The sequence below is a fragment of the Asterias amurensis genome, chromosome 12 (genome assembly GCF_032118995.1).
Source record: "Asterias amurensis chromosome 12, ASM3211899v1".
NCBI lineage: Eukaryota > Metazoa > Echinodermata > Asteroidea > Forcipulatida > Asteriidae > Asterias > Asterias amurensis.
Window position 1 is genome coordinate 15,874,617 of NC_092659.1, and position 21,077 is coordinate 15,895,693.

The following is a 21,077-nucleotide window of genomic DNA, read 5'->3' on the forward strand; positions in this document are numbered from 1 at the left end:
CTTGTATCCACGCGTTTCGACGTGTCATGACATGTGTTTAAAATAAATCCGTAATGCTCGTTAACGAGAATTGATATTGTTTTACTGTTTTCTCAAAAAGTAAAGCATTTCATGGACTAATATTTCAAGAGAAGTATTTCATCACTACCTTCTGTAAACCCTGTAAGTTATTTGTAAATCCGTGAACTTTTTTTTTTCTTTTTCTATACCGAAAGGGTCCAATGGCTTTAAAGGCAGTTGACACTAATGGTATTTACTCAAAATAAATATTAGTATAAAACTTACTTGGTAATGAGTAATGGGGAGCTGTTGATAGTACAAAACATTGTGAGAAACGGCTCCCTCTGAAGTAACGCAGTTCTCGGGAAAAGAAGTAATTTTCTACGAATTTTACTTTGAGACCTCTTTAAGGTCTCGAAATCCAGCATCTTAAAGGAACACGTTGCCTTGGATCGGACGAGTTGGTCAAAACAAAAGCGTTTGCAACCGTTTTTTATAAAATGCGTATGGTTGGAAATATGTTTTAAAAGTAGAATACAATAATCCACACAAGTTTGCCTCGAAATTGCGTGGTTTTCCTGTTACTGTGCGAACTAACACGGTCGGCCATTTATGGGAGTCAAAATTTTGACCCCCATAAATGGCCGACGTGTTAGTCGACGAGGTAAAAGGAAAACCACGCAATTTCGAGGCATGTTTGTGTGAATCATTGTATTCTACTTTTACAACATCTTTCTCCCCATATGCATTCTATAAAAAACAGTTACAAATGCTTTTCAAAGACCAACTCGACCGATCCAAGGCAACGTGTTCCTTTAAAGCACACAACTTCGTGTGACAAGGGTGTCATATATTTTCTTCCATATTTTTTTTCCTCGCAACTTCGACGACCAAAATTGAGCTAAGCTCTTCACAGGTTTTGGATTGTATGCATATTATGTTGATGAGATACACCAAGTTTAGCTAGGGGTCAATGTTTTATACCTAGCTGTACCAGAACCTCAAGACGCTGTGACGCAATATCCCGCAAACACCAGGGCGAACCCCTTTCTTGTCGATAAATGCAATGGGTCCTTTTACGTATACGTTACACGAGACACATAACCAACGACTTTACCGTAACGTGAATGACAAAGCATCGTGGTTATGTGTCTTACTGAAAGACACGGGCGTCACGACCGAGACTAGAAAACACACTCTGCTGACCAGAAACACCAGGGCGTGTTGACTCCCATAAATGGCTGACCGTGTTAGTCGACGAGGTAAAAGGAAAACCGTGCAATTTCGAGGCATGTTTGTGTGGATCATTGTATTCTACTTTTAAAACCTCTTTATAACCATGCATTTTATACCAAACGGTTACAAACGCTTTTCACAAGACCAACTCGACCGATCCAAGGCAACGTGTTCCTTTAAGTTTTGTTGCACCTGTCACTTCTGTGGCAGCGAGTGTTTTTTATCACTCTAATATTAATTAAGTAAAACCCCCACAATGAGAAATGACTTTACACTCCTTTTTATTTTAACCATTGCACACTTTCGGAACAGAAAAAAACAAATAAAAGTTCACAGATTTACAAACAACTTACAGGGTTTACAGAAGGTAATGGTAAAAGACTTCTCTTGAAATATTATTCCATGAAATGCTTTACTTTTTGAGAAAACATTAAAACAATAATTATCAATTCTCGACATCGAGAATTACGGATTATAGTAAACACATGTCATGACACGGCGAAACGTGCGGAAACAAGGGTGGGTTTTCCTGTTATTTTCTCCCGACTCCGATGACCGATTGAGCCTAAACTTTCACAGATTTGTTATTTTGTATATAAGTTGTGATACACGAAGTGTGGGCCTTTGGACAAACTTTTTACCGAAAGTGTCCAATGGCTTTAAGTATGAATCATTGATAATACCTCGTTCCAAGGGGTGATCACTCTCGCCACAGCATTTTTACCCCAGCATACGCCAGGTTGTTTACCCCCACCCCCTGTGGTAAAGTGACTTGCTTTCAATAAACAGCTACTGCATTTAGTGAATTATTTTTAACGGAAATTCTATTAAATCCTATCCGTTTGTTCATCATTTGAATGTCATTTTGATATGCGTACACTTCTGATTTGTTTTTGTAATTATCGAATAAAAAATCCTGATTTTCAATAGCCCAATTTCATAGAGCTGCAGCATAAAATTTATTCCTTTATAAAAACAGGAATACCAACCACATTGCCACATGATTTTCAGAAAAAGCAAACAACAGCTGAATACCAGTAACAAGCAATATGCAACAAATGGAAATTCGGTTGGTAATCCTGTTTTTATCAAGGAAGAAATTTCATGCTAAGATCATTTTTGTGCTGAGCAGCTCTATGAAATTGAGCCCAGGCCCCAATCTCAATCCTTTTTTTGTGAAAAACTAAAACACTTCTGCCGTTGACGGCGCACTTCAAAATGTCTTCCTTTATAAAAACAGGAGTACCAACTAAATTTCCACATGATTTTCAGAAAAAGCAAACAACAGCTGAATACCATTAATAAGCAATATGCAACAAATCGAAATTCGGTTGGTAATCCTGTTTTTATCAAAGGAAGAAATTTTATGCTAAGAAAATTTTTGTGCTAATCAGCTCTATGAAATTGGGCCCAGGCCCCAACCTCAATTCTTTTTTTTGAAAAACTAAAACACTTCTGCCGTTGACGGCGCACGTCAAAATTACAATGCTTTGACGTCATGTCTGGGAGTTTGCTTTGTTAAACTTCGACGCTGCAAAAAAAAAAAAAAAAAAAAACACACACAAAACGGCTATACAAACAGGAGCTCCCAACTTTGACGTATGAGTGATTACGTGAGGGAGCTTTTCGCCATTTTTTTTTCAGAAAAGTGCTGGATAAGGGGTATTCGAACTAATTTGTTTTAAACAATTAAAATATATTTAAAGTCACGTGACTGGAACTTCTTTTTGATTGAAATTATTTAACATGAAAATCGGCAACGTTCACAGCTTGACATTTTCGTTCAAGCAGGTCGTTAAGGACACAGGTGTCACGACTGGAACTCGAACCTACACTCTGCTGATAAAAAAACAAAGCTGAAACCGTTGATCTTACCTGCTCTTTACGTTGCGACGTACATGCGTGACACTTATGCCTAGCGTGACCTAAACTAACTTAGGTCACCTAAAAAATTAATCATCCATTCTAGCAAAATATTTACAACATTTATGAAAAAGCACTTAGGCCTACGTTTACGGAACACACAACTAAAACCGACGATCTTACCTGTTATTTACGTTGTGGCGTACATGCGGGACAATTATGCCCAGCATGACCTTAATTAACTTAGGTCACCTTAAAAATTAATCACCTGTTCTAGCAAAAAGTTTACTGAGTGCCTTGTTCATTTATTATCAAGGCACTTAGGTCTAAGTTAACTGGGAAAATATAGCTGATTACTTAGACAGTTCATATTTATTTATTGATGGTTAATAGGGGGTTATAGTTAATGGTTTTAATCGACACACTTAAAGGAGTGGCTGCTACGCACGAGTAAAACTAAACCCATGTGGAGTCATTTGGAGGGACAGTTATACTATTTACAAAAGGTTTGTTTCATGAAATATTTTTACTCAGTTCCATCGAGAAATAAACCCTTCACCTCGTTATACCATTTTGTTTCTCGAGTTTTTGCTTCCACAAAATAGTATTTTGTTCCACAATTGGTTATTATTTTTATTACCTCAAAATAATAGTTTGTTCTTTTGTCAGCGAAATTCAGTTGCGAGAGAACGAAATAACATTACATGTACAAGGAAACAACACTGTTATTATATAGCAAGAATTTCATTCTGATGTAACCAATGATTGTTTCAAGGGATTCAAATAACAGTTAAATGGAGCAAAACAATTTTAAAAGGAACGAACTAATACTCAAGGAATCAAAGTAGTATTTGAACCACGTGAAATAATCTTTTGAGGGACCGAAATAATATAAATAGGGGACAAACAATTGTCATTTAACAACTAAAAATGGCCCCTTTATAAGGGCTCCTTGCTAAAGCACTACTACCAAACGTTATTTTATTTTGTTTACGATGACACAACCTGGGTTGTTAATTGCTTCTGCAATTTTTATTTGTTTTTACCTAATCAGTTTGTTGTTTAACAACCGGTATCACTTTAGGGGCTTTCAAAACATAAATACTTCACTAGTACTCAAATATTTATTGCTTAAAACCCTCATCACTGTATATTTAAGTAGGTATCTTTGGTAAGAGTTGTAGAATTTCGGTCATACTGATAGACCTGACTGCAATCGCTGGTACAGACGTACGTGGACAGTGAGCAAGGAAGGAGGTATACAAGATGGCTTGTCGAGTTATTGCAGCAACCTATTACACTTTGGTTTCTTTGACCGTTATCATGGTAATTAAGGGTGTGTTTGCAGCGAGAGGATGCCCTTATGGATGGGTGCCTTATGATGAGTCTTGCTACTTGGGTCTGGATGGATCCATGAAGGGCGACTGGACCACTGCCGTGATGCACTGTGATCGTAACAACGCATCTATAATGCTCACAAGCTCAGATGGCGAAAATGAGTTCATATTCAATTCGTTTCAGCACCACGGATATCTAGAGGGTGTTTGGATCAATTGTAATGATGCTGAAGTTGAAGGTGAATGGAACTGCAACGAGAGTGGTAAATATCAAACTGAATATCGGAAATGGGAGCCAGACCAACCAGATGATGACTATAAGAGTCTTGATCAGGATTATGGGTTCATGATAACCCGTGATTACAAGAATAACCCAGACATACTTGGCTATTGGGGTGATGCATGGAAAAATGTTGACATGTTCATCGTCTGTGAGCGTTCCCGCCAAATCAGCTGTGGTCAGTCCACTACGAATGTGTATTGCCTGACAGTAGATGAGTCTACTGGTCACTTCGTGTCTCGCTGTCTCTTCGGCCACACCCTGGACAGTTATCCAACAGACACAGTAGCCGCCTGCAGACGACGATGTATGGAGCGCCAAGACTGCCTCTCATTCAACATCAAGCGAGGTTCGTCTACCACGCCCCACGTTTGTGAGCTCAATAACGCCACTCGCTACCAAGTCTTGGGGGAATATTTTCGAGAGAGTGTCGGCTGCTACTATCTGGATTTCACATGTTTCTGAAAAGAAAAGATTATACTTTAATCTTGATTATTGTATCGGTTGCACAGTTATATATCTCAGTAAAATTATATGTAATTTTCAGCCTTTTTGACATTTTATTGAAAGCGGAACAAGACAATATAAGCTGATGGATGTTGAATATGATTAGAACGACAGACATTACACGGGAATATGACACTCTCGCCTCATTTTCATTTTCGCGTTACTTTCTTCTGACTGAAAGGGAACCAGTCAACTACTGTTATAGCAGACAAACATTACTCGCCCTGAATATAAAATCGTATAAAGCGCTGGTATAGACAGTTGTAATATAACTGACTTACAGATCCTTGTCATTTGATTGGTGGAACTTACTTCACGTGACATTCACTATTACTCCCATCCGCACCGGCGATGAAAAAAATACCTATTCGCCCATGGGGAAAAGCATTTCCCATTCAACAGTTAGGATCATCCTTGTTCCCAGTGTTGTGAGCAGTACAGCGCCGCCGCGCCGCTGCTAAAACAATGGAGTACATGTGCAAAAGGTTGTGATCCGATTTGTGCATTGTTGCCGCTACGCGGCGCTATATGATTTTTTGATTGTCAGTAATTAAATTTGTGTGATTTTTCATAATGCTATACTTTTAAAATACATCAAATGACAAGGAACTATATGCCAGTTATATAAAACAAATATTGAGTGGCTTTAATTCGTGGAATGGGAGGAATATTATCGCAAGGTAAAATTTGGACTGTTCCATTTCACGAGGCGAATACTATTCAAGGTGCAATCCTCGTGTGTTTTTAATAATTGCGTTGCGTAAAAGGTTTGCGAATATTATATTCTCCTCACACGAATACAATGGGAAGCATCCTGACTTACTTGGCTTTTGGGGGGATGCGGATCCACCACTTAAGATGTTCATCGTCTGTGAGCGTCCCCGTCAAGCCAGATGTGGTTAATCCACTACGATTATATTGCCTGACAGCAGATGAGTCTACTGGTCACTTCGTGTCTCGCTGTCTCTTCGGCCACACCCTGGACAGATATCCAACATACACAGTGGCCGCCTGCAGACGACGATGTATGGAGCGCCAAAACTGTCTCTCATTTAACATCGAGCGGAGTTGGCTGCTTCTACATTTTTTACTATACGTGTTTCTTTAAAAAGTACCGTGACGCTTTGGTTAATTATCGTCTTTGTGTAATTAACTTATCGCTGATGACGACGAGCAAGATGTGAACTTTTCAAGATCGCCGAACACTGTAAAGTTGACACAGCATAATATGGAAAGCCAAGCAGCAATCAAAGCATCACCCCATCCCCCTCTATTGAAGAACTATATCTATATGAAACATTTATTGAAAACAATTTGCTTCCTTTCAAAAATGTCCTGTCTTCATAAGTGAGAACAACATAAAATAAAATCGAACAAATCTGTTTGAAGTACAGACTGTGGTGAAACAACAACTTTGCTCGTCCTGAACATAGACATATTTTTGTTTTTGTTTTGCTTTTTTAAAAAGTTCTGCACGTCATCATATTGTCAAATCCATGTAAGACATAATGTGTATGAGTTAATGTGGCGCACAAATATATTTACCAAACAATTACTTACATTTTCAAACAGGTTCAGTATAACATTTAACTAGAACTTTAAACTTGCGAATTTTCTTGATAAAATGTAGCCACTTTTTTTTTTAAATTGCTTTAAATACAAAATCTCCTTAAAATACTATTGGGGGAAAAAATTAATAAGCGCCTGCCCTATAAGAACATATATTGTGAACAGTCTTTTGATTAATATCATTTTGTTTGCAAAACAACAACTGTTTGTTGAACTGCAAACTCATATTGGAACAAAATTTAAAAGGAAAATACGATCACTTTTGGATTAACGATGAGGCCCTCATTGTTGGGAAAGTTGCCCCCCCGACCACCAACTCCCCGCCCCGCCCACACAATTGTTTTTAAATAATGGGGTCGATGTTGTTTCCCTTGTTCCCATAAACCCAGCCTAAAAAATGACGATAGATTGTTGATGAAAAGTGAACAGTTTTGTGTTTGAAAGGAGGATGGGATAGATTTCGTGTTTATTCAAACCTAAAATCTTGACAAAAACTGCGATATTTATAGTGCTTACAAATAACTTATCAATTTAATAGCTGGGTAAGAAAATTGAAAAGCTGTTCTGCCGGAGTAGACGTATATAAAATGATACGGTATACCGACTAATGTACAAGACACCATAGCGAACTCAATGTGACCTTACAATAGACAATGCATTTCTCGCGTGTTTTCAAAAGTTGTGTTGCGTCAAGGTGCGATATGTTTTTTCTTCACACGTAAAGGCAATGCAACGTGAATACATGTGGTTCCTAAACAAAAGCGCCCTTACTGTACAATTAAGTAAAATATTGACAATTTACTGCACCGTAGTTCAATAGATTCGCACGAAAGAAATACAAATGAATAGTAACATAATTCTTTGTATTTTGTGTCCGATGTTTATGCACGTTTAAAGCCATTGGACCCTTTTCGGTAAACAGTATTGTCGTGTATCACAACTTCTATATAAAATAACAAACCTGTGAAAAAGTAAGGCTCAAACGGTCATATCGGTGGCGGGAGAAAATAACGGGAAAACACACCCTTGAATCCGCGCGTTTCACCGTGTCATGACATGTATTTAAAATAAAACCGTAATTCTCGCTATCGAGAATTTAAATTGTTATACTGTTTTCTCAAGAAAATAACAAACCTGTGAAAAAGTAAGGCTCAAACGGTCATATCGGTGGCGGGAGAAAATGACGGGAAAACACACCCTTGAATCCGCGCGTTTCACCGTGTCATGACATGTGTTTAAAATAAAACCGTAATTCTCGCTATCGAGAATTTAAATTGTTATACTGTTTTCTCAAGAAGCAAAGCATTTCATGGAATAATATTTCAAGAGAAGTCTTTCACTACTACTTTTTGTAAGTAAGTTTTGTAAATCCGTGAACTATGATTTCATTTTTTCTGTGCCGAAAGGGTCCAATGGCTTTAGTGACTATAATATTACCACTCATGGGAGTGGTATAGAGTCGCGGCTACTTGACCATCGTTCATTTCACAAGATGATCCATTTGTTGTTTAGGTTATGACTCTACCCCCCCCCCCCGACTTCGCGAGCTGGCTTTACGTAGTCTCTTTTCGAAACCACGGCTTTGGCTTTGGTTTCGGCTTCAGGCTCCGTCCTCCTGTCTGAAAATCTGAGCACGTACGCAAAGCACGCCAAGGTAGCCTGAGCCACATCTAACGCCAAAGCCGTGCTTTCGAAAAGGGTCGGAAGTGGGAAAACACGGTTCTCATAAACTGGTTAAATACCACGATACTTGGCATGGTCAATATTCAACGCACCGTTAAATCAATAAATTGTCCCGTGATCTGCCAAGATGGTTCTTGCTCAAACATCTGACGTCATACTTCGAGCCATGTGAATAACGCCATCGGATACCTGCGTTTCGTACAAGAATTACCTTTGACCTCGCGGAAGATTCGCAGCCAATTTGCACATACACGAACACATTCAGTGGATGAGACAGCACTACATTACACGACATTATGCACAACACGCTGCATATCTCATACAGACGGTCGAAGGTTTATTAGTTTTCATATTCACCACATGCGTAAATCAAGTTGAAATGCTCTTAGACCCCACCCACTTTTGGATAGTACGGGGGAGGGGCTACCGGGCTCGGGTCGTATCGTGGTGGACAAGGTTGGTGTATAACAACAAAACTTCCTGAAGTTAAATGATGATAAGACATAGTTCCTTTTATTTTGGGTCACGTCAACAGTTAACTAAGGTTTCAGTGCCATACATCTCCATCGGTGATGCTCGGATAGCTGCCTCGCTGAAAGCTCGGAACTTGGGGGTTATTTTTTATTCATCGATGACATTTCAGCCACACATCAACAACATTGTTCGTTTATCATCATATTACATCAGGAATATAGGTAAGATTCGCAAGTACTTGGAAAAAAGTGCGACTGAAAAGGTCATTCACGCATTTGTTACTTCTCGTCTTGACAACGGCAATGCTCTTCTCTACAGTCTTCCTAACAACCAGATTTCCCGACTTCAACGGCTCCAAAATACTGCTGCCTGGATTGTGACACTCTAGGAAATCCTGTTCTATCACCCCCATTCTGAAACGACTACACTGGCTCCCTATCTCTCAACGAATCATCTTCAAGCTGATGCTCATTGTCCACAAAGCTCTCAATGGCAAGGCTCCCCACTATTTTTCTGAACTGCTTCAAGTTTACACTCCATCAAGGAATCTTCGATCAAGTTCCATGCTTCTCCTCATTGAACCCAAGTCTCGACACTCATGGGGTGACAGGTCTTTTTCTTCAGCCGCGCCACGCATCTGGAACTCTCTACCACTTAATCTTTGATCTTGTGATTGTACCGCAAAATTCAAGTCTCTTCTCAAAACTTATCTTATGTCACAGGTTTTTAATGACTAATTTTGTTGTGTCTGTTTTTCTTTGTGTTGTGTTGTGTTTTGGTTTTGGTTTTGGTTTTACTGCGCCTTGAACACCCAGCAGGGTGGATATGTGCGCATTACAAGTCTTATTATCTATACTATTAAAAGCGTAACCCGCGCCATCTTGGATTGGAAATTAGAAGGTCCAGTGGCATGGCATCCTTGTGGAAATCAACACGGTTAAGTGTGTGGAATTCAATACGTTTGTGTGGTTTCAGACGTCGGGTTGCAAGTCTACAAAACCCTGACCCAAACTCCCACTTACAAGTCATCTGATTTGAGAAAGTTTGGGCAGCGACAGTGTGTCAACCAGCGGTCGATGTTGTTACCAGACTTCATAGAAATCGTTCTGACAGGCGACTCATTGGACAGTGTTTCGCAGATGGTTCTCCGGATTGGTTCACTCATTGCCCCTTGCCTGCCCACCCGCCATTCGATCCGCCCTTTTTGGTCGGGTTACTTTCATGTTGTACTAAGCATGGTTTTCCGGATTGGTTCATTCATTGCTGCGCAGGGTCGAAAGGGTCGAAGAGGCTGGGCGCCAGGACAAAACCGAAACAAATCTCACGAATTTGCATTGAATGATTGAAGTAACTCACAGATTGACGTTTCGCAGGCGACCATGTGTCAACCACTGGTCGATGTTGTTATCAGACTTCCTAGAAATCCTTCTGACAGGTGACTCATTTGTTGAAAAGATTAAATGGAGAATATTTATTTAAAAAAACATTCAATTCCAAACGGCATGAGAATTATCATGATGAACAAGGATGGGATCAAACAGAAGCTTTATAATTTGGAAACATTGGGTAGGGCCGGCTATAGGTTGGAAGGTGTCTCAGGGAACTTTACAATTAGTAACATTTTGGGGTGGGGGGCCTCACACAAAGAGCCTATAACCGCTCCTTTCAATCTGGTCAGTGTACTGTGAGTGGTGTGGTGTTTGGTTTTGAGACAGGCCACATGTTGCTTGGTGAAGGAGGTCGCCATGGGACCACTTTAGGTTGAAAGTGGGTTGCGACCTCGGACTTACAAAAATATCCATACAGAAATTGCACTATGGATGCAAAACGTATCTTGTTGTTTTTAAACTATGGACGCTATCTTTTGCCAGTAAACTCAAATGAGTGCATGAATACCGTTTTAGAATACGGTTTGTTCATGGAGGTATAGTGTTGCAGTTTCAGAGTTTACCCCATCACGGAAGTTTGTGAAACTTATACACGTACGACAAAGGCTGTTTTCAAGCTGTAAAATATAACTTAGCATTTGGTCAAACTTGTTAAGCAAAGTTTCCTTTTGAATAAGTCCATTCACAAAATTGGTTAGAGCAGTGTGTCGGTCAGGTCTCAGAATGTACGTTTTGCCAAATCCATTTTGTAGCCTAATTTAGCAGTCGGCCCGTTATTAACAAAAGAGACCTCATGCGGCTGAATGGGGTACATTTTTAGGAGTTTGTCTATTGACCCAAACTGGACGTAACAAACCCCAAAAATAACTTGACATGCTTTCTGAAAGTGAAATAAAGTGAAATGAATTTATCGTTTTTATTTAGTTTGTACGATATAGAGTTCCAGAGATATGGGATGTATGGAGGTTTGTTCTTAGAGCAGCGTGAACATGAACGCGGTCAGAAATTGTATCCTTGGTCGTTAAAATTTCGCGAGACGCAATCAGCCCCAAGGGACAATAAACAAAACACTTTTTTGACGTTCACGTTTAGTGATCCCGTAACTTGCAGCCTATTGACCAGAAAGTTTACAAGACCAGTTCGGATGAGAATAAACTAAAAAGAGCCCTACAGTCTTACCGCCCCCCCCCCCGGAAAAAAAAAAAAAAAAAAAAAAAAAAACAGTAGATAAATTAGATTTGTGGCACACAGCATGTTCCGAAATCTCGTTTTACTTATAGTGCTGTAGCAGCGCTATGTATCGTGGAACGCGAAAATGTCATTTTTTGACGATGTTTAAAAAAAAAGAAATGCAAGCATTATGAATGTATATTGAGTGTGTGGGGAAAGTTTTGGTAGTGTAGTACAAAAGAAACTTTAGTTATTGCTGGTTAACGGTCAGTTTCACCTATCAACGCTGATTTGAAAAACGTGTAGCGTTAAAGAGGCCCAAAATATTAGACCCCTATATACGGGCTCACGGGGGAACCTTGTAGTTTCTCAGAGACGCCAAGTACAGAGGCCAGCTATGCGTGAGATTTTTCAAAGCTCAACCATACACAAGTCAATGGACACTTCACAACCTTACACAAGTCAATGGGAATTGACACAACCATACACAAGTCAATGGGAAACAACACAACCATACACAAGTCAATGGGAAACTAAACAACCATACACAAGTCGATGGGAAACTACGCAACCATACACAAGTCAATGGGAAACTACACAACCATACACAAGTCAATGGGAAACTACACAACCATACACAAGTCAATGGGAACTGACACAACCATACACAAGTCAATGGAAAACTACACAACCATACACAAGTCAATGGAAAACTACACAAGTCAATGGGAAACTACACAACCATACACAAGTCAATGGACACTTCACAACCATACACAAGTCAATGGGAATTGACACAACCATACACAAGTCAATGGGAAACTACACAACCATACACAAGTCAATGGGAAACTACACAACCATACACAAGTCAATGGAAAACTACACAACCATACACCAGTCAATGGGAAACTACACAACCATACACAAGTCAATGGGAAACTAAACAACCATACACATGTCAATGGGAAACTACACAACCATACACAAGTCAATGGGAAAGTACACAACCATACACAAGTCAATTGGACACTTCACAACCATACACAAGTCAATGGGAATTGACACAACCATACACCAGTCAATGGGAAAGTACACAACCATACACAAGTCAATTAGAAATTACACAACCATACACAAGTCAATGGGAAACTACACAACCATACACAAGTCAATGGGAATTGACACAACCATACACGTGTCAGTGGGAAACTACACAACCATACGCAAGTCAATGGGACACTTCACAACCATACACAAGTCAATGGGCAACTACACAACCATACACAAGTCAATTAGAAACTGCACAACCATACACAAGTCAATGGGAAATTACACAACTATACACAAGTCAATACAACCATACACATGTCAATGGGAAACTACACAACCATACACAAGTCAATGGACACTTCACAACCATACACAAGTCAATGGGAATTGACACAACCATACACAAGTCAATGGGAAACTACACAACCAAACACAAGTCAATGGGAAACTACACAACCATACACAAGTCAATGGGAAACTACACAACCATACACCAGTCAATGGGAAACTACACAACCATACATGAGTCAATGGGAAATTAAACAACCATACACATGTCAATGGGAAACTACACAACCATACACAAGTCAATGGGAAAGTACACAACCATACACAAGTCAGTGGGACACTTCACAACCATACACAAGTCAATGGGAATTGACACAACCATACACAAGTCAATGGGAATCTACACAACCATACGGTTTGTTCATGGAGGTATAGTGTTGCAGTTTCAGAGTTAACCCCATCACGGAAGTTTGTGAAATTTATACACGTACGACAAAGGTTGTTTTCAAGCTGTAAAAAATAACTTAGCATTTGGTCAAACTTGTTAAGCAAAGTTTCCTTTTGAATAAGTCCATTCACAAATTTGGTTAGAGCAGTGTGTCGGTCAGGTCTCAGAATGTACATTTTGCCAAAACCTTTTTTGTAGCCTAATTTAGCAGTCGGCCCGTTATTAACAAAAGATACCTCATACGGCTGAATGGGGTACATTTTTAGGAGTTTGTCTATTGACCCAAACTGGACGTAACAAACCCCCAAAACAACTTGACATGCTTTCTGAAAGTGAAATAAAGTGAAATGAATTGATCGTTTTTATTTAGTTTGTACGATATAGGGTTCCAGAGATATGGGATGTATGGAGGTTTGTTCTTAGAGCAGCGTGAACATGAACGCGGTCAAAAATTGTATCCTTGGTCGTTAAAATTTCGCGAGACGCAATCAGCCCAAAGTGACAATAAACAAAACACTTTTTTTGACGTTCACGTTTAGTAATACCGTAACGTGCAGCCTATTGACCAGAAAGTTTACAAGACCAATTCAGATGAGAATAAACTAAAAAGAGGCCTACGTTCTTACCGCCCCCCCCCCCGAAAAAAACAGTAGATAAATTAGATTTGTGGCACACAGCTTGTTCCGAAAACTCGCTTTACTTACAGTGCTGTAGCAACGCTATGTATCGTGGGACGTGAAAATGTCATTTTTTTGACGATGTTTTTTAAAAAAGAAATGCAAGCATTATGAATGTATATTGAGTGTGTGAGGAAAGTTTTGGTAGTGTAGTACAAAATAAACTTTAGTTATTGCTGGTTAACGGTCAGTTTCACCTATCAACGCTGATTTGAAAAAACGTGTAGCGTTAAAGAGGCCCAAAATATTAGACCCCTATATACGGGCTCACGGGGGAGCCTTATAGTTTCTCAGAGATGCCAAGTACAGAGGCCAGCTATGCGTGAGATTTTTCAAAGCTCAACCATACACAAGTCAATGGACACTTCACAACCTTACATAAGTCAATGGGAATTGACACAACCATACACAAGTCAATGGGAAACTACACAACCATACACAAGTCAATGGGAAACTACACAACCATACACAAGTCAATGGGAAACTAAACAACCATACACAAGTCAATGGGGAAATTACGCAACCATACACAAGTCAATGGGAAACTACACAACCATACACAAGTCACCGGGAAACTACACAACCATACACAAGTCAATGGGAAACTAAACAACCATACACAAGTCAATGGGAAACTACACAACCATACACAAGTCAATTGGAAACTACACAACCATACACAAGTCAATGGGAAACCACACAACCATTCAAAAGTCAATGGGAAACCACACAACCATACACAAGTCAATTGCAAACTACACAACAATACGCAAGTCAATGGGACACTTCACAACCATACACAAGTCAATGGGCAACTACACAACCATACCCAAGTCAATGGGAAACTACACAACCATACACAAGTCAATGGAAAACTACACAACTATACACAAGTCAATACAACCATACACATGTCAATGGGAAACTACACAACCATACGCAAGTCAATGGACACTTCACAACCATACACAAGTCAATGGGAAACTACACAACCATACACAAGTCAATGGGAAACTACACAACCATACACAAGTCAATGGGAAACCACACAACCATACAAAAGTCAATGGGAATTGACACAACCATACACAAGTCAATGGGAAACTACACAACAATACGCAAGTCAATGGGACACTTCACAACCATACACAAGTCAATGGGCAACTACACAACCATACCCAAGTCAATGGGAAACTACACAACCATACACAAGTCAATGGAAAACTACACAACTATACACAAGTCAATACAACCATACACATGTCAATGGGAAACTACACAACCATACGCAAGTCAATGGACACTTCACAACCATACACAAGTCAATGGGAATTGACACAACCATACACAAGTCAATGGGAAACTACACAATGGGAAACTACATAACCATACACCAGTCAACGGGAAACTACACAACCATACACAAGTCAATGGGAAACTAAACAACCATACACATGTCAATAGGAAACTACACAACCATACACAAGTCAATGGGAAAGTACACAACCATACACATTGTGGGACACTTCACAACCATACACAACTCAATGGGCAACTACACAACCATACACAAGTCATTTGGAAACTACACAACCATACACAAGTCAATGGGAAGCTACACAACCATACACAAGTCAATGGGAATTGCCACAACCATACACAAGTCAATGGGAAACTACACAACCATACACAAGTCAATGGGAAACTAAACAACCATACACAAGTCAATGGGAAACTACTCAACCATACGCAAGTCAATGGGACACTTCACAACTATGCACAAGTCAATACAACCATACACATGTCAATAGGAAACTACACAACCATACACAAGTCAATGGACACTTCACAACCATACACAACTCAATGGGCAACTACACAACCATACACAAGTCATTTGGAAACTACACAACCTTACACAAGTCAATGGGAAGCTACACAACCATACACAAGTCAATGGGAATTGCCACAACCATACACAAGTCAATGGGAAACTACACAACCATACACAAGTCAATGGGAAACTAAACAACCATACACAAGTCAATGGGAAACTACACAACCATACGCAAGTCAATGGGACACTTCACAATTATGCACAAGTCAATTCAACCATACACATGTCACTGGGAAACTACACAACCATACACAAGTCAATGGACACTTCACAACCATACACAAGTCAATGGGAATTGACTGATTGTACAAAGTTTGTACCAAAAAATGATCGTTCTGATAAACTGCGTGCAATTTGAAGATTGTGCAAACAATGTGGATTGCGTTTTTGTACATACGAGCGCGATTTGGCAATGCATGACGTTAATTTTTATTTTTTCCCCGGTCTGGCCCAAATGCGTGAGAAAATGGTTGCTGTGCGTGTGAGCGTGAGACAGAGCCCAAATGCGTGAGTCTCACGCCTAATGCGTGAGACTTGGTAGATCTGGTTTCTAGGAGTATGCATAAGGTACATCGTTGCTTGGTGAAAGAGGTCGCCGTGGGACCACTTTAGGTTGAAAGTGGGTGGCGACCTCGGACTTACAAAAATATCCATACAGAAATTGCACTATGGATGCCAAACGTATCTTGCTGTTTTTAAACTATGGACGCTATCTTTTGCCAGTAAACTCAAATGAGTACATGAATACCGTTTTAGAATACGGTTTGTTCATGGAGGTATAGTGTTGCAGTTTCAGAGTTAACCCCATCACGGAAAATTTTGAAATTTATACACGTACGACAAAGGTTGTTTTTAAGCTGTAAAAATAACTTAGCATTTGGTCAAACTTGTTAAGCAAAGTTTCCTTTTGAATAAGTCCATTCACAAATTTGGTTAGAGTAGTGTGTCGGTCAGGTCTCAGAATGTACATTTTGCCAAATCCATTTTGTAGCCTAATTTAGCAGTCGGCCCGTTATTAACAAAAGATACCTCATGCGGCTGAATGGGGTACATTTTTAGGAGTTTGTCTATTGACCCAAACTGGACGTAACAAACCCCCAAAACAACTTGACATGCTTTCATAAAGTGAAATAAAGTGAAATGAATTGATCGTTTTTATTTAGTTTGTACGATATAGGGTTCCAGAGATATGGGATGTATGGAGGTTTTTTCTTAGAGCAGCGTGAACATGAACGCGGTCAGAAATTGTGTCCTTGGTCGTTAAAATTTCGCGAGACGCAATCAGCCCAAAGTGACAATAAACAAAACACTTTTTTGACGTTCACGTTTAGTAATCCCGTAACGTGCAGCCTATTGACCAGAAAGTTTACAAGACCAATTCAGATGAGAATAAACTAAAAAGAGGCCTACGCTCTTACCGCCCCCCCCCCGAAAAAAACAAAACAGTAGATAAATTAGATTTGTGGCACACAGCATGTTCCGAAAACTCGCTTTACTTACAGTGCTGTAGCAACGCTATGTATCGTGGGACGTGAAAATGTCATTTTTGACGATGTTTTTTTAAAAAAGAAATGCAAGCATTATGATGTATGTTGAGTGTGTGAGGAAAGTTTTGGTAGTGTAGTACAAAAAAACTTTAGTTATTGCTGGTTAACGGTCAGTTTCACCTATCAACGCTGATTTGAAAAACGTGTAGCGTTAAAGAGGCCCAAAATATAAGACCCCTATATACGGGCTCACGGGGGAGCATTATAGTTTCTCAGAGATGCCAAGTACAGAGGCCAGCTATGCGTGAGATTTTTCAAAGCTCAACCATACACAAGTCAATGGACACTTCACACCCTTACACAAGTCAATGGGAATTGACACAACCATACACAAGTCAATGGGAAACTACACAACCATACACAAGTCAATGGGAAACTACACAACCATACACAAGTCAATGGGAAACTAAACAACCATACACAAGTCAATGGGAAATTACGCAACCATACACAAGTCAATGGGAAACTAAACAACCATACACAAGTCAATGGGAAACTACACAACCATACACAAGTCAATGGGAAACTAAACAACCATACACAAGTCAATGGGAAACTACACAACCATACACAAGTCAATTGGAAACTACACAACCATACACAAGTCAATGGGAAACCCCACAACCATTCAAAAGTCAATGGGAAACCACACAACCATACACAAGTCAATGGCAAACTACACAACAATACGCAAGTCAATGGGACACTTCACAACCATACACAAGTCAATGGGCAACTACACAACCATACCCAAGTCAATGGGAAACTACACAACCATACACAAGTCAATGGAAAACTACACAACTATACACAAGTCAATACAACCATACACATGCCAATGGGAAACTACACAACCATACGCAAGTCAATGGACACTTCACAACCATACACAAGTCAATGGGAAACTACACAACCATACACAAGTCAATTGGAAACTACACAACCATACACAAGTCAATGGGAAACCACACAACCATACAAAAGTCAATGGGAATTGACACAACCATACACAAGTCAATGGCAAACTACACAACAATACGCAAGTCAATGGGACACTTCACAACCATACACAAGTCAATGGGCAACTACACAACCATACCCAAGTCAATGGGAAACTACACAACCATACACAAGTCAATGGAAAACTACACAACTATACACAAGTCAATACAACCATACACATGTCAATGGGAAACTACACAACCATACGCAAGTCAATGGACACTTCACAACCATACACAAGTCAATGGGAATTGACACAACCATACACAACTCAATGGGCAACTACACAACCATACACAAGTCATTTGGAAACTACACAACCATACACAAGTCAATGGGAAGCTACACAACCATACACAAGTCAATGGGAATTGCCACAACCATACACAAGTCAATGGGAAACTACACAACCATACACAAGTCAATGGGAAACTAAACAACCATACACAAGTCAATGGGAAACTACACAACCATACGCAAGTCAATGGGACACTTCACAACTATGCACAAGTCAATTCAACCATACACATGTCAATAGGAAACTACACAACCATACACAAGTCAATGGACACTTCACAACCATACACAAGTCAATGGGAATTGACTGATTGTACAAAGTTTGTACCAAAAAATGATCGTTCTGATAAACTGCGTGCAATTTGAAGATTGTGCAAACATTGTGGATTGCGTTTTTGTACATACGAGCGCGATTTGGCAATGCATGACGTTAATTTTTATTTTTTCCCCGGTCTGGCCCAAATGCGTGAGAAAATGGTTGCTGTGCGTGTGAGCGTGAGACAGAGCCCAAATGCGTGAGTCTCACGCCTAATGCGTGTGACTTGGTAGATCTGTTTTCTAGAAGTATGCATAAGGTACATCGTTGCTTGGTGAAGGAGGTCGCCGTGGGACCACTTTAGGTTGAAAGTGGGTGGCGACCTCGGACTTACAAAAATAGCCATACAGAAATTGCACTATGGATGCCAAACGTATCTTGCTGTTTTTAAACTACGGACGCTATCTTTTGCCAGTAAACTCAAATGAGTACATGAATACCGTTTTAGAATACGGTTTGTTCATGGAGGTATAGTGTTGCAGTTTCAGAGTTAACCCCATCACGGAAGTTTGTGAAATTTATACACGTACGACAAAGGTTGTTTTCAAGCTGTAAAAAATAACTTAGCATTTGGTCAAACTTGTTAAGCAAAGTTTCCTTTTGAAAAAGTCCATTCACAAATTTGGTTAGAGCAGTGTGTCGGTCAGGTCTCAGAATGTACATTTTGCCAAATCCATTTTGTAGCCTAATCTAGCAGTCGGCCCGTTATTAACAAAAGATACCTCATGCGGCTGAATGGGGTACATTTTTAGGAGTTTGTCTATTGACCCAAACTGGACGTAACAAACCCCCAAAACAACTTGACATGCTTTCTGAAAGTGAAATAAAGTGAAATGAAATTATCGTTTTTATTTAGTTTGTACGATATAGGGTTCCAGAGATATGGGATGTATGGAGGTTTGTTCTTAGAGCAGCGTGAACATGAACGCGGTCAGAAATTGTGTCCTTGGTCGTTAAAATTTCGCGAGACGCAATCAGCCCAAAGTGACAATAAACAAAACACTTTTTTTGACGTTCACGTTTAGCAATCCCGTAACGTGCAGCCTATTGACCAGAAAGATTACAAGACCAATTCAGATGAGAATAAACTAAAAAGAGGCCTACGCTCTTACCGCCCCCCCCGAAAAAAACCAAAACAGTAGATAAATTAGATTTGTGGCACACAGCATGTTCCGAAAACTCGCTTTACTTACAGTGCTGTAGCAACGCTATGTATCGTGGGACATGAATATGTCATTTTTTTGACGATGTTTTTTAAAAAAGAAATGCAAGCATTATGAATGTATATTGAGTGTGTTTGGAAAGTTTTGTTAGTACAAAAGAAACTTTAGTTATTGCTGGTTAACGGTCAGTTTCACCTATCAACGCTGATTTGAAAAACGTGTAGCGTTAAAGAGGCCAAAAATATTAGACCCCTATATACGGGCTCACGGGGGAGCCTTATAGTTTCTCGGAGATGCCAAGTACAGAGGCCAGCTATGCGTGAGATTTTTCAAAGCTCAACCATACACAAGTCAATGGACACTTCACAACCTTACACAAGTCAACGGGAATTGACACAACCATACACAAGTCAATGGGAAACTACAAAACCATACACAAGTCAATGGGAAACTACACAACCTTACACAAGTCAATGGGAAACTAAACAACCATACACAAGTCAATGGGAAACTACGCAACCATACACAAGTCAATGGGAAACTACACAACCATACACAAGTCAATGGGAAACTACACAACCATACACAAGTCAATGGGAAACTAAACAACCATACACAAGTCAATGGGAAACTACACAACCATACACAAGTCAATGGGAAACTACACAACCATACACAAGTCAATGGGAAACTAAACAACCATACACAAGTCAATGGGAAACTACACAACCATACACAAGTCAATGGGAAACTACACAACCATACACAAGTCAATGGGAAACTAAACAACCATACACAAGTCAATGGGAAATTACGCAACCATACACAAGTCAATGGGAAACTAAACAACCATACACAAGTCAATGGGAAATTACGCAACCA